Source organism: Cynoglossus semilaevis, chromosome 1, assembly GCF_000523025.1.
Source record: "Cynoglossus semilaevis isolate Cse_v1.0 chromosome 1, Cse_v1.0, whole genome shotgun sequence".
Taxonomy (NCBI): domain Eukaryota; kingdom Metazoa; phylum Chordata; class Actinopteri; order Pleuronectiformes; family Cynoglossidae; genus Cynoglossus; species Cynoglossus semilaevis.
The window spans coordinates 26,215,811-26,229,211 of record NC_024307.1 but is presented as its reverse complement, the minus strand read 5'-3'; the positions used below and the strand labels follow the sequence as shown (position 1 = coordinate 26,229,211).

General features: G+C 38.3%; 1 long non-coding RNA gene across 1 annotated transcript; it reads left to right on the top strand.

Annotated features, from left to right (window-relative positions):
* Nucleotides 1–8,778: 8,778 nt before the first annotated feature.
* LOC107988701 (uncharacterized) lies at nucleotides 8,779–10,354 on the top strand. The gene is made up of 2 exons (XR_001760193.1): nucleotides 8,779–8,842; nucleotides 10,133–10,354. It is a non-coding gene; the product is annotated as an uncharacterized LOC107988701 (long non-coding RNA).
* The last annotated feature ends 3,047 nt before the right edge of the window (nucleotides 10,355–13,401 follow it).

Here is a 13,401-nt window from a genome sequence, read left to right as displayed (position 1 = left end):
TATATATATATATATATAATACATTTTATTTCTTAGGCCTTTCTGTCTCTTAAGGACACCATGTATAGCCTCTTTCCCCTCCAACCGCTGCATTGGTTCATTGTAAATACATTCATAGAAGTATGCATAACAAATATAAAAATACACTTTTGTGGCCGTTTTGTGGATGATGTTAGTGACATTGGTGCTAAATTTAAAGGTTTAAATGTTAGATGTTGTAAGTGTCAGATACCTCCCTCAGATGTGTACCATTTGTTTAGTACATTTATACATGACATTTGACCTCAAGCTGACATCCTTTGCTGTCCTTAGACTATTGACTATCGAACGTGTTTAGGACTGTACAAATATAACAAGGATCAAGAAGTTAGACATACACTTCTTAAAGGAAGGTCAAAACCATTGGGGCACAGAGACTGAGCTCAAGGATGAGCTAAAGGCAGACATGGGTAAAACTTTTTGACTCGCGGGCCACAGTGGCTCCCAAAATTTGATGGGTGCCGGGTCAGGACCAAAATGTTAAAATGCTTTCAGCCTTGTCTGTCATCTTTTGGGGAAATGCGAGCCTTGCAGGGGAAAGGCAGAAATGTAATGAAAATAGAAAATAATAACATAATTTGGGCCTTAGTTTGCCTAAGCCTGGCTAATGTGTACTTCAGCCATGTGGCCTGCAGGGGAGCTGAAGTAGCAGCTCCTGTTCTTTCCTGCCCTCACTTTCTCCATTAGCAGCTAGCATCAGAAAAATACTGTTTATCTTCATTAATGCTTGCATGGACACATTTGTGATTAGGGTCTGAGGTCGATCATGAAACAAAAAAGACAAATTGGATAATTAGGTGATTGTGGTCAGGGCAGACGGGCACTGCAATCCACAGCCAACACAGAATAATAGGAGAGAAAGCCCCCCCCCCCCGCTCTGCCTGGACTGACCCCAAATTGTGTCCTCACTGATGTGTGGAGGAGGTTTCACCCTGCAGTCAGGCACAGCACACGGCTGTTGGTCACTGATTGAAGGGTGAAATGCTTGAAGCTGGGCAGGTCGAAGCTTAACAGGACTCATTCTTGCAACACAATAAATATAGGGATTTCAGACCATCGTTGGGTGACAGTGGTCTTCTCCCCCACCCCCAGAGCACTGCCCCCACTAGGGTCTAGCTGCCCCATGACAAGGACTCCTAGCGGGCACTCTCACGGAAGAAAGAGAAAACACATATTTTATATTTTACCTCAGTAGGGAACGCATAGGTTGTGACTTTTTACAGATATTTTTTTCGAAAATGTATCAGTTGCTCTAAGTATTTGCTTTAAGCAGCTGCTGTAAACAATAATAGATAGTGGGGACATTGGTTGCTCGGTGAGAATTCTTGCCTGCCACGCGGGAGGCCAGGGGTCGATTCCCTGCTAATGCCCTGCTTTAGTCAGGGGGATTAGCTCAAACGGTGCAGTGCTCGCTTATTTTTTCTAGTGGTTCCATAGTGTGGCGGTTATCACGCCTGCTTACACCAAGGTCCTGGGGTCGAGACCCAGAGGAAGAAGGATAACATGAATTAAAGACATTTATGCCTCACAATATTTTCTTTAACATTGAAAATATGTAAAAATATGTAAAAGAAATCAATATGCAGTTGCATCTCAGACTGAAAATGCTTTCCCGCATTTTCCCGGTGGAAATCTCTGTAATCTCTCTGCATATGCAGACGATATCACATTATTTATAACCTAATAAAAAGTAATCACACAAAAAAACTCCATTGATCCATATCAATGCATTGAACTCATATTGGAGATCATGTTAGAGAACGCTGCACATTGGTTTGTGCTGCATTCACTTCCTTTTCATTTGCGTTGTTTATTGGGAACTTTTTGCCCATTATGGCGTCGAACTATAAGTCAGACATTTTTGATATGTAACATTCTAGATCATGACGTTACCACTGTGTTAGTGTTAGTGCTTGTTGAGTTTTAGCCTCTTACAAAAGTGCGCAACTAATAGATAGATGGATAGGTAGATACACCCCTCATACATACCCCACAGTTTCCATGACGACACCTACACTTGATTGACAATGTAGTTCCTTTATAAAGCATTTCTTCCCCTTATGACCACTTAGAGCAGCGGTCTCCAACCTTTTTTGCGCCACAGACTGATAAAATGTCTGAAAATGTTTTCAAGGACCCGTCTTTGAGGTGTTGCGGATAAAAACAACTAAATAAAATGATACCACAGGCATAAAAACTGGTATTTTCTAAATACAATCATAAACGTTAAGCCACTGTGTATGTACCTTTATTAGCACCATGTTTGTTTTCTCTTCCTTTTGCTAGCTCGGGGGTGTCAATTTAGCGACAATGTATTATGTGTTACCGGCCGGAACAGACCTTTTAGGAAGGTAGCGGATGTAGCTAAGACGTGTGCCCGAGGACAGCATCTAGACATGTATCAAGTGTGAGTCATAGACAGATGCGGCGGAGAGAATCCGGTAATTTTTAAAAATAAAACGTTGTTCAGAATCAGATAATTAAATAATGTAAGTTTTGTGGAGCGGGGGTTGGGGACCACTGACTCAGAGGACTCAACACTACAGCCATCTATCTACGGCTGGGACACAATGTCACAGCTACTGAGCTACAGCCTCCCATAAAGACATTTTGTTGTTTAGTCTGATTTTAAAATACTGATTGACTTCTGGGTTTGAAACAGAGCTTTCATTATCAGGCTACTCTGTAAACCTTCCTTCTTCACTGGACTCTTCAACGGCCTGCGGTCATGGCGATACAGACACTGATAGATTAGGAAACTCAGTCTTTATTTGCAGATGAAATCTCACCTGCCTCTGGCTCTCTCTCACACAATACTCTAATAAAAACACAGTATTGTGTGATATAAAACACATACAGAGACAATCAGGACTCAGCTTCTCCTGTGGACGTTGTCAAACATTGGTTCAGTCACTGTGTTGTCCGTCAGCTTCTCCTGTGGACGTTGTCAAACTTTGGTTCAGTCACTGTGTTGTCCTAACGGGCTGTATCAGTCACTCCATGCTTCCTTGGATTTAAGCAGAAGAAGTTTCTGCACTCCATTTGCTTAATTTAAAATAGAAAATGCTAGCTTTGGATTCTAATTAAACAGCAGGCCATGAAGAGAGCTCTTTGCCGGTCCAATTAAATTTCAGTTGCGTCCGTGCTGCACCACACTACTCAAACAAACCTGTGAGTACAAGCCTGAAATGTGGCATAAATGTTTACTAATAATATACACTTTACTGCAGCATTAGCATGGAGAACATCAGACCTCCAATGCCAACAGACTCTCATTTATTCACACTTTCATAGGTTATAATTTTCATCACTATGTTTCTTTTACTTTTTAGTTTATGACCTTAATCAAGAGTCAGCTTCATCACTATGTTTCTTTTACTTTTTAATGACCTTAATCAAGAGTCAGGTGCATAAACCTGGCAAGGAGAGAAAAAAAAGTTTTTCATTATTTTGCATGAAAACTCGTTTTCAACAAAAATCTATAAAACATATAAATAATACATTTCCCCCCCGCTGTCAAATGCTATTGCTAGTCTTATTTTTCCAAAACACGGGGATGCTGAGAGTTAGTCGGTTTCAAACAGCCATTAGTTGAAACTCAGTCAATTGGATTTTATTTTATTTATTTTCTTAAAATGTAATGGAAAAAAACAGCACTAGCCTTGTATCTATTATTTTTTTCCACACTCTGTATTTACTTTGACGTTGCCTTGGGGAGTATTTAATGTTTGCTTTATATACTGTAGATTTGAGTTCAAGTTTTGCAACATTTAAGCATCGATTTTTTTGCCCTTGTGTCTCTCTCTGCTGTCGTCAAATGAGCAAACTGGTTTTTTATTATTATCCTTGATATATTTTCTGTTTTCTTTTTTCCAAGTGGCAGCCAACAGGGGGTACTATAGGCCTCAGAAAATTGAAATGCAAAAAAAAAAAAAAAAAATCAATCTTTTTAAAACTTTTTTTTTTTATAACCGTTTGTCCTAAACTTTACACACATAAAATGCCATAATTCCAATGGTATTTGAACGCACCTTGTTTGGCCACTACATACAGTATATGGCATAATCTGTGTAGACCTTGTGGTTTGCTTTTTTTAGTGTTAATATATTCAATAATTTTCTTATGCTAAACTAATAATTAATAACAAATAATAATTACTTTAAGTGAAAAAAGGAAGGAAATACATTCTAAAAGTTGAGCTGAATATTTTGTAGCATTTTCTGTGGGTTTCCAAAGGGGAAACAGTCCTGAGCCATAAACCCACGGTGTTTGGGAGAGCGTGGCATCAAAGTTTGGAAACTTCAATGTTTGTTCCACGAACAGATTCCTCTACTTTACTAAATCCACATTTACAATAAGCTGTTGTTTGTTAATTTGTTCAAATGTATGTTGTGATCTCATCTCCTACTGAATTTTTCTCCATTTTCCTCTTGAGTTTCAATGTTTTATCCTGCATTGTTTGGGAGTCGGTGATATTTGCCAGGAACCTGTACAGATATACAGTGCAGTGGTAATGGATTTTCATTTTATTGTATTGACGTTTACTTCCACACCTGCTTTATAGACTAGCCCTACTAAGCTAACACAATGACACGCTATTGATTTTTTCTTTTTTTGTTTTCTTCTACTTCCTGGTGCATTCTGCAGCATCCTCAGGGCTCAGCACAGCTTTAGGCTGGCATCTGGTATGCTGTTTCAGTGTTATGATACAGCTGAGTCCTTATGGGATTTATCTGCACTGTGTGGCTTGGGGTATCATAAAAAGTCTGACTGCAGTGTTGCCTTGTGCTCAAACCCATGGAAGTCAGGAGCCAGTTGAAAAAGTGTTGGTTCTTACAGCTGAAATTCAGAGTGAAGGACAAACGTGTCGAGCTGTTAACCCGTCAACCTGTTAACCCGTCAACCTGTTAACCCGTCAACCTGTTAACCAACGTTGAGTCATCAGACAGATTGACATTTATACTGTTTCAACCAAAATTAATCAGAACTGTTATTATACCTATTCTAGTATAACAGTGACTTTAGTGATGATACTTGACTGAAGTATATGATTCAGAACAATTACCACTAAGGTGAAAGAGCACTGGAACCTTCAGGGGTTCAGAGGAGCTGGTATGGTGCAGTGTGATGTGGATGGCGACTGCTGCCCCCGTGACCTGGTAACGGATAAGTGGATGAAAATGGATGGATGGATGGATGGATGAATATGTAGCTGGTCAATTCGGAGCATTTACTTTTATTAAAATCATAGAACTGGACCGGAAACCAGACCAAGTCGACAAAAGTCAAATGATTAGCAACATATATGTTGATTGATCGTGATAATAAATAATAATGAAGTCGTTGAAGCTGGGCTGCAGGGTAAACTATCCCATCACTTCTAGGTTTGGAGACTGGATAGAGAAAATCCATGAGCAGCCTGTCTGTGCCCTACTAAAATGAAAATGCAGCTGCTCGTGGAATTTGCTCAGATGTGTCCTGGTGGCAGATGTTAGTGTAATAGTCTTTTTAACCGTGAATGTGTTTTGTTCGTTGAAGGTCGTAATGGGATTATAAAGAATTAAAGTGTCGTAGTTAGTTGTAATTTAGATGTTGTGTTAACGTTTTGTTTCCCTTCCCTTCTCTCCAAACCTTCCTCTAGGAGTTTGGAGAGATTGTGAATTGCACAAACAAAACAACCCCCTCCCCCGACCCCTCAGAGGTTATCCTCAGATAGAGAAGTCTGACACCTACTCTGTGAATGAAGGGAGATATCGCTGTAGGTTCGAGCTGCAGAGAGGAAAAGATAAAGTAAAAGAAAAAGTAAATAACCAAGACTCAACTGTCTTTTTATTCATTTATTACACTCATGTTAGAGTGAGTGCCAAAGATGGGACATAAAGCAGCAAACTCCAAATTCTTGTGTCTAATAGTTCTTGAGAAAAGAGAAAAAAGAATGACAAATATTTGCCAGAGTCCAACATATTGATATTTTTTAAAACGGTTGCTCTGAGGGCCAACATTTGTCCTTTACTTAAAAAGAACTTCCTGAAAATGATCCAGCTCTGCTTGTGTCAGCAGTGATTTCTCAGTAGAGGCAGTAGCATGTCTAACATTAACACGCCATCCAAGGCAGAATCCTCAGGTGCACGGCGTCATCGTCTGCCAAGATCCAGACAAACAAAGGCAATCTGTTGTTTTCCTCTCTATCCCTGATTCAAAACACAGCAATCTAATTAAAATATATAAGAAGGAGAGTCTCGTGTCGTTGGGGATCAGTGTTAGCATCGGAGGACGGAACTTTTATGGGAAAAATACTGATGTCATTCAAATCATTCAAACTTCACTGTATGAGAGTTTTGAAGTTTTTATATGTAGTTTCTTGAAAAGATGTTTTGATTTTGAAGATTCAGAACTGGCATCTAAAACATGCTTTGATACATTTTGTGTGTTTATAAATGTATACACACACACACACACATTTAATTTGTTCCTGAACTGAAAAAGTCAAAAACTGAAACAATTTCCCCATAAGAATCAATGTAAAATGGATTCATCTGTTCCTGGATCCTGGATATCTGCTGATTTGAACTTTTTCAACAGTATTTTGGTTACAAGTTCATACACAAAACCAAATAAAATAATTAGATCTAACCAAAAAAAGATACTGAATAAAGAATATAATATACAGTATATATAAATAGGAAAAACAATTTCATTCATCCCTACCAGTGCTGAGAAGTTGTGATTGCACAATGTTCGCTTTGCTTTCTCACAAATTATTATTCTTAGCGTGTGTGAATATATATATATATATATATATATATATATATATTTCAATTGTCAAATATATCAATTTCACGTTAGGAAAGTAGAATTTCCTGCAGGATTCTTCTGTGCATTACACTCTAGAGTATTTGTGGATGAAGACCCTTGACCACAACTATGTTTGCAGAAAATTAGCCTGTCAAATTTTTTTTTCATCTACACTGGAGATAGCAGTATATATTCAGACCTCGGAGTTCTATAAATTTCATGAGTTTTGCTTCTGAAGCGAAGTAAATCTCTCCCTTTTTCTCACTTCAAGCTTTTTTCTCCTTTTAGACACAAACATCAGAGTGTGTTCTGTCTTTTACATTCAGTTGAAGAGTGTCTTCAGTGGGCAGTACTCTACAGCGTGTCAGGGTTGGGGATGGGAGATGAGAGTTTTTTAGTATGCATCAACAAGTCTCTGCTGGTTAATAAAGAACCTCCAGAGCTGGAAGCTTTGCAGTGAGATGTGAAATAGGCCAGGCTTGTCTGACATGTACAATGTGAACAGACCTTGATATTGCACCCCTTCTTAGATTGCCTGCCAGGGTCCTGTGATAGCATCAAGCCCATGCACTTTGGCTCTCAGTATCCACCCAGCCACGAAGAAACGATGAGCTTCCTGTGGGCCCCAAAGGCTGTCGCAACCAATAAATCTTGTGCGGTGAGAGTGGAGGGCTGGGATGTACTAATTGCTTTATTGATTTGTAGTTTTGCTCCACAACAGCAGCTGATAAACACATCAGGGAGACAAGGGAAAGTGCATGGGCCTCTAGCACTTCAGCATTCACACCTATCATTTCTGAATACAGACCGTCATGGCTTTAGGAAAGTAACTGGCTTAGTGACTATAAATTATCACAAAGAGAAAACACACTGTCAGTAACTGGCTGATGTGTGTCTCCTGTTTATGCTGCGAGGTCAGGGCAGCAGAGAGCGAGGGAGAGAGAGAGAGAGAAAATAAACAGCCACATCCCAGTGACATTTGTCTCCAGGGCCTCATTCTGCTCTAATCAGTAGAACTAATATCCAGTACAGTCAATTAATTAAAACGGCTTTGGCATCATTTGTCTGCCTGGATTTAGTTATGCATCAATAGGCATGTTAAAAAAAGATTGAACAACTAAATGAAAATAATCGTGTGTCATGTAATTTAGTTGCAGTTAAAAGACAAAAACCACAGGAGAGTGGTGACGTTCAGTGGCTGCGCAGCCTTCACTAGATCAGGCTTACGTCACTAGGTTAACGCCAAACTGGGTCTGGATATTCTTAGGATAGATAATTGACACTAAAACCTGGATATTATCTAACCCGGTAATTTTTTTAATTTTTTTTTTTAAAGTGAGAGATACACTTGTACGATCCTTAAAATGTTCTTTATTCACTGTAACAACACAGGGTCAGTCCTGTCCATAGTCCTCACCACTATGTGATTATAGAAACTTGTTACACAGGCAGTTTGTCTTCATATTCAGGAATACTTGTCATGATTGCGAGTAAAAGTAACAAGTTTTAGAGTTGCTCATGTTTGATTTGAGCCTGCACATACTGTGGTTCTCTTAAAAAAACACATTTATAACAATAATTGACCTTAACCTTAAAATATATATTTTTACACAACTTTAGTTATTATTTTCATTGTGAAATTTAATGAATTAATGAAAAATAATGAATATATAAATTATTATTAAAATAAATATATGTATTCCACTGTTTTTAATTTATTTTAACTAATTTAATTTACAATAATTCACTAAACAATATACATTTCATTATTTTTAATTCATTCATTCATTTTTATTTTATAATTTTAATTGTAAATCGCTTTGAATAAAAGCGTCTGCTAAATGTATTGTAACGTAATGTAAATCATTTAATCATTCGTTTGTGCTCACACCAATACATTACTATCGCATGCTAGGCCACCAGGTGGCGCATGGTAGAATGGGATTTACGCGAACACAGCTTCCGTGATGGTAACGCCAGTAAAGTGTATCCTTTATTCTCACTATAGGTCAGTAAATATACACTCAGTCAGGTGTACAAACTACATGTAATGAGTTGAATATGTGACTGAAGTCATTAGCTGTGTTCATACGAGCGAAAGTAAGCGGTTATCGAGAGAGGGTGGATGTTAAGTGAGGACGTGAAGTGAATGCTAAGTGGCTAATGCTAAGCGGACCTGTATGGTAGTGAGTGAAAACAAATGGATGCACTATATGTATGCGGATGTTTGTTAATGAATGTGTTTAAGCAATATTAATTTTTAATTTGTTGTATAACTTTTATTTGCACATAAATTGATATTTTTGGATTATTGCAAATACCAGGAACACAGTGTTCCAAATTTACAGCGCAGCGTCATTGATAGAGTGACGGTATGAATAATGTAGTTACTGTAGTTCAACTCAAACAAAAATGTGTTTCATCAAAATAAACGTTTTTAATTCACGGTCGGTTCAACAGAACATTGAAAAGAAAATTCATGACATTAGAGAAACTGTTAGTTGAAAGTTTCTTCAGTGAAAACATTCATTTATTGTTTTTCATGAACATAACATAATAGAATGTTTTATTATTGTTATTAAGATGTTGTTGTTTTATAAAACCCTGCTGTGAAATGGCCAGATTATATGAAAGTTGTGACTAAAGCTAAGGCTTTTAGTTTAACAGCAGAGGTTTTGGATGTTGAAATATCTGTGGAATAAATCCTGCTGTTGAATGATAACACAAAACAAAACGTGTTTCTCCTTTAATCTTACCACAGATAAGAAAATGGGAAGCAACACAATTCAATTAGTGCTCACGAGTGAAAAATACCATTGCTAAAGATTGTGTGGTGTGCTTTAAATCTTAGAATAATAATTAGATGAGTAAATATAATCTATTTTATCAAGTATTGGACATTTCAGGTGACCCGAACTTAAAGCAAAACCCACGTAGGGTCCCTACCTCAAGGTTGAAAAACACTGCCTTACAGCAAGACGATCACCAGTTCAAGCCGTGGTAGTATCTGGTGGGTTCTCCGTATGCTCTAGTTTTGTCACTGCGTATTCTGTTTTCCTCAGACGATGTAAAGACATGCCAGATTAGGTTAATTGGACACAGAGGACCTTGGTTGTGAGTGTGAACAGATTAGGTTAATTGGACACAGAGGACTGTTGTTTGTCCTGGCTGTTTGTCCTGTGATGGACAAAGCTGGATAAAGTGTCCAGGGTGTACTCTGCCTTTGCCTATTGACTGCTGGGATTGGTTGTAGATGTAGAAGAGCCCTCAAAACTTCAACCTTTCCCTTGAATTGTAGGAGTGCTTATATACGAGCGAGACTCCTAATGAAGCCCCATGCCACTGGCAGGCTGCTGGAAGCAGCATCAAGGCATGAATCATGAAGCTCCCTCGCTTTCAACACAGAACGTGCTGGCAAGAGGAGGAAGAATGAAGGGGAAATAATCCATAAACTGTGCTTTGGTGCGTTTATTGTTAAGTATCACAAATGGGAGAAATTAAAGGGTTGACTTGCCTCCAATGTTGGCGGTGTACTGAGTTTTGTTTTATTTAATTTAGGCACCTGAACTCCCTTAAAGCTCCTCTGGTAAAACACAATATGCTTACAGTATATTCTGCTCTTTCTCCAACTCTTGAAATGGTGGCGAGAAGCTTTCTCTTTTTATTCTGCTGTTCTATTCTGCTATGATGCCAATAAATGTTTTCAATCTCTTAGGAAATTGTAGATGGCAGCCAGATGGTTTGGATTAAGTGCACTCCATGGTCACATTTCCCCATCTACCCGGACGTGGCGTCTATTTTCACAGACCAACCAAGGCCATAGGAGCCTTCTGAAAACTAATTCACTGGGCAAATATGCATTTCACTGAAGCAGCAGATATCAGTTTCGGGAATAGTTTGATTTTTGATGGAGAGGTTCATTAGCATTTTTATTTTATTTGATCTTTATTTACTCAAAAAAAATTAAGATAAAAATCTTGGAGTTCACAGTGTGTATCTGTTAATCACCCCAGTTTGGACCATTATTGAGATTCTGATCATTCTGTTTCATGACATCATTTCATCATTTCATTATGTAAATCTTAGTCTTAGTATTGCATTAAAGAGTGGTTAAACACTTTACATTTACACAAGATAAGAAAAAAAGTATCTAATAATTAATAAATTTTTTTAATAATCATTTGTCCTCAGATAATAAAAAGCTTCCTGTGCATCAGTGTTTTGTTTTGGTTTTTTTTGCATTTTTATTTACATTTTTTTAATATAACGTTTTGTTTCCTGTTGAATGTTTGTTTATATAAGAAAGTAATTTATTTGGATGAAACTAAGGAACAACCAATGGCTGGTTCCCAAACTTGTCCATGCCAAGGCCAAACAAGATTAGCTTCTGGCCAGGGACCTTCTTTACAAACTCACAGGCAATGCTACAAAAAAACCATCAACTCTTAGAACGTATTTTCTGCTCCTTCAGATTATTTCTTGTCAAAAAGCTGTTATTGTTGTGCAAGCTAGCTACATTCTAGTTTAAGGAGCACAGCAGTTCAATAAAATGTGCAAACTGCCAGGTCTGCTTAGATCATGACTTATAAGTGCACTTATCACACGAGTTGTGTTCTGGTACCATCAGTAACTTGAGAATCTGAAAATTCCTCTCAGTTTATCCATTCAGGACAAATAGGTTTTTTTTTAACCACTGGGTTGGTTTTACATCATTGACACTCACATGAACCTAAGATCATTTGAGCCAGATGTTGAATAAGCAATAAGAAGTGTCTGTCCATCATTACTAACCATGTTTGAAGAGCTGTCTTTTGTAACCATATGGTATGTGGTGTTCATAATTGGACTCTAACAACAACAACATTCACCACAATAAACAGTTCCTCAGCATTTATGTATCATGAGAGTTTCAGCCTAATTGGTGCCTAATGACTAAGTGAAAAGTAGAAAATTGTACTAAATTGTAGTGGGCCATCTGTGAAAAACTGATGATTTTGACAACTGACTGTTCTCTACTATTAACGACTATTTTCTCTCCAGCTTTTCCATCCCACAATATCTTGGTTTTTAAGAATTGTTATTATTAAATTTGCTGTAAGCTTGTCAGTGTTAACAGAGAGACAGGAGGTCACCACACACTGTAAAAAGACCTGAGGACATCCGCCGTCTTCAGGCAGCAATGAGCTGTCCTCATGACAGCCGTGGTGTTGGTGCGTTAGTCTTTTGGATGTTGATGGTGAGGTTGTTGTCCCTGCACCTCTTTTCCCTTCGAGCCTGTACCCTGACCCGTCTGTGTTGGTGATGAGACCTATGACCGTTGTGACCGAGAAGGACCACCAGATGGTGTTTGTGGTTAGCTTTGCAGTCCTGTGACTTAAGTTGTTTAGCAGGGGGACCTAGTACACAGCCTTGGGTCGAACCAGTGCGTTGGGAGATACTGGAGGATGTGGGGTTGTTGATCGCAACAGTCTGTAGACTGTAGTTTAGGAAATTCAGGATGTCCCAAGTTCAAGTTTACGTTACCAGGTGTGTTGCAGCACATAAGCCTGTATGTAGTAAGGTTACATTAAAATATGTCAAAGTGACACATAATTTTCATTTATTAATTTGTATTGATACTTTATAGGAATAATCAATACTCGTCTGTACCACAGAATTGATACTCCCATCACTACATGTCATGCCTGTTACTCTTGAATTGGAGAGGTTCCCCTCTCTTTGTCTCCATATTGCTGGACCTGTCCTGGTATTAAGCATGAGTCACTCCCACTGTACTTTGGACCTGTCCTGGTATTAAGCGTGAGTCACTCCCACTGTACTTGTAAAGTTCCACAGTGTAGACATCTTCAATTTTAATTAGTTATTGTTATTGTTATTGTTATTAAGGTAAAATTCATGCCAATTACTGCTGAAAATACTGAACAATTTACTTACGGCCATTTGAAGTACGAGGGGATTCCATATGGCAGAGTCCCAGTGGTGAAGGAGGAAAAGAGATAAATATGTCAATTTCTAAGTAATAAAGTCTCCAGTGACAGCAGGTAATGTCATTCTGCCATACTTACTATGACACTCCACATTAATATCTGGAATTTAAGCACATGCAAAGCAATACTGGCGTATTTGGCCAAGTACTGAAGCATTTTATTCAGACTAATTTGATTAATTTGGGTATGTTTCCCAAACAGCACGGTATCCCAGTGTGATGGATTTTCTCAGGTGTGACTGAGCGTCTTTAAACCAGAGGAAAAACTAAAGTTTAAAGCCTAAAACTGATGCTTTATGACTGGAGTCAGGTGATTATAGTGTTGTTCATACAGTCTTGTTCCAACTGGGGAAATAAATAGATCAAATATCCTTAAACCCAACACTCACATTAGATATGATGTTATATGAGATTACAATGTATTAGATTAGATCAGATCAGATCCCACACTGGGGAAATGTTAGGTTTCAGCAACAGAGGGACAGAGACAGACAGAATGCACACAGGGAGTGAGGGGGTGCTCGTAGTGTGTGTGTGTGTGTGTGTGAAAGAGAGTGCTTTACATCATAGTGGTGTTGTAC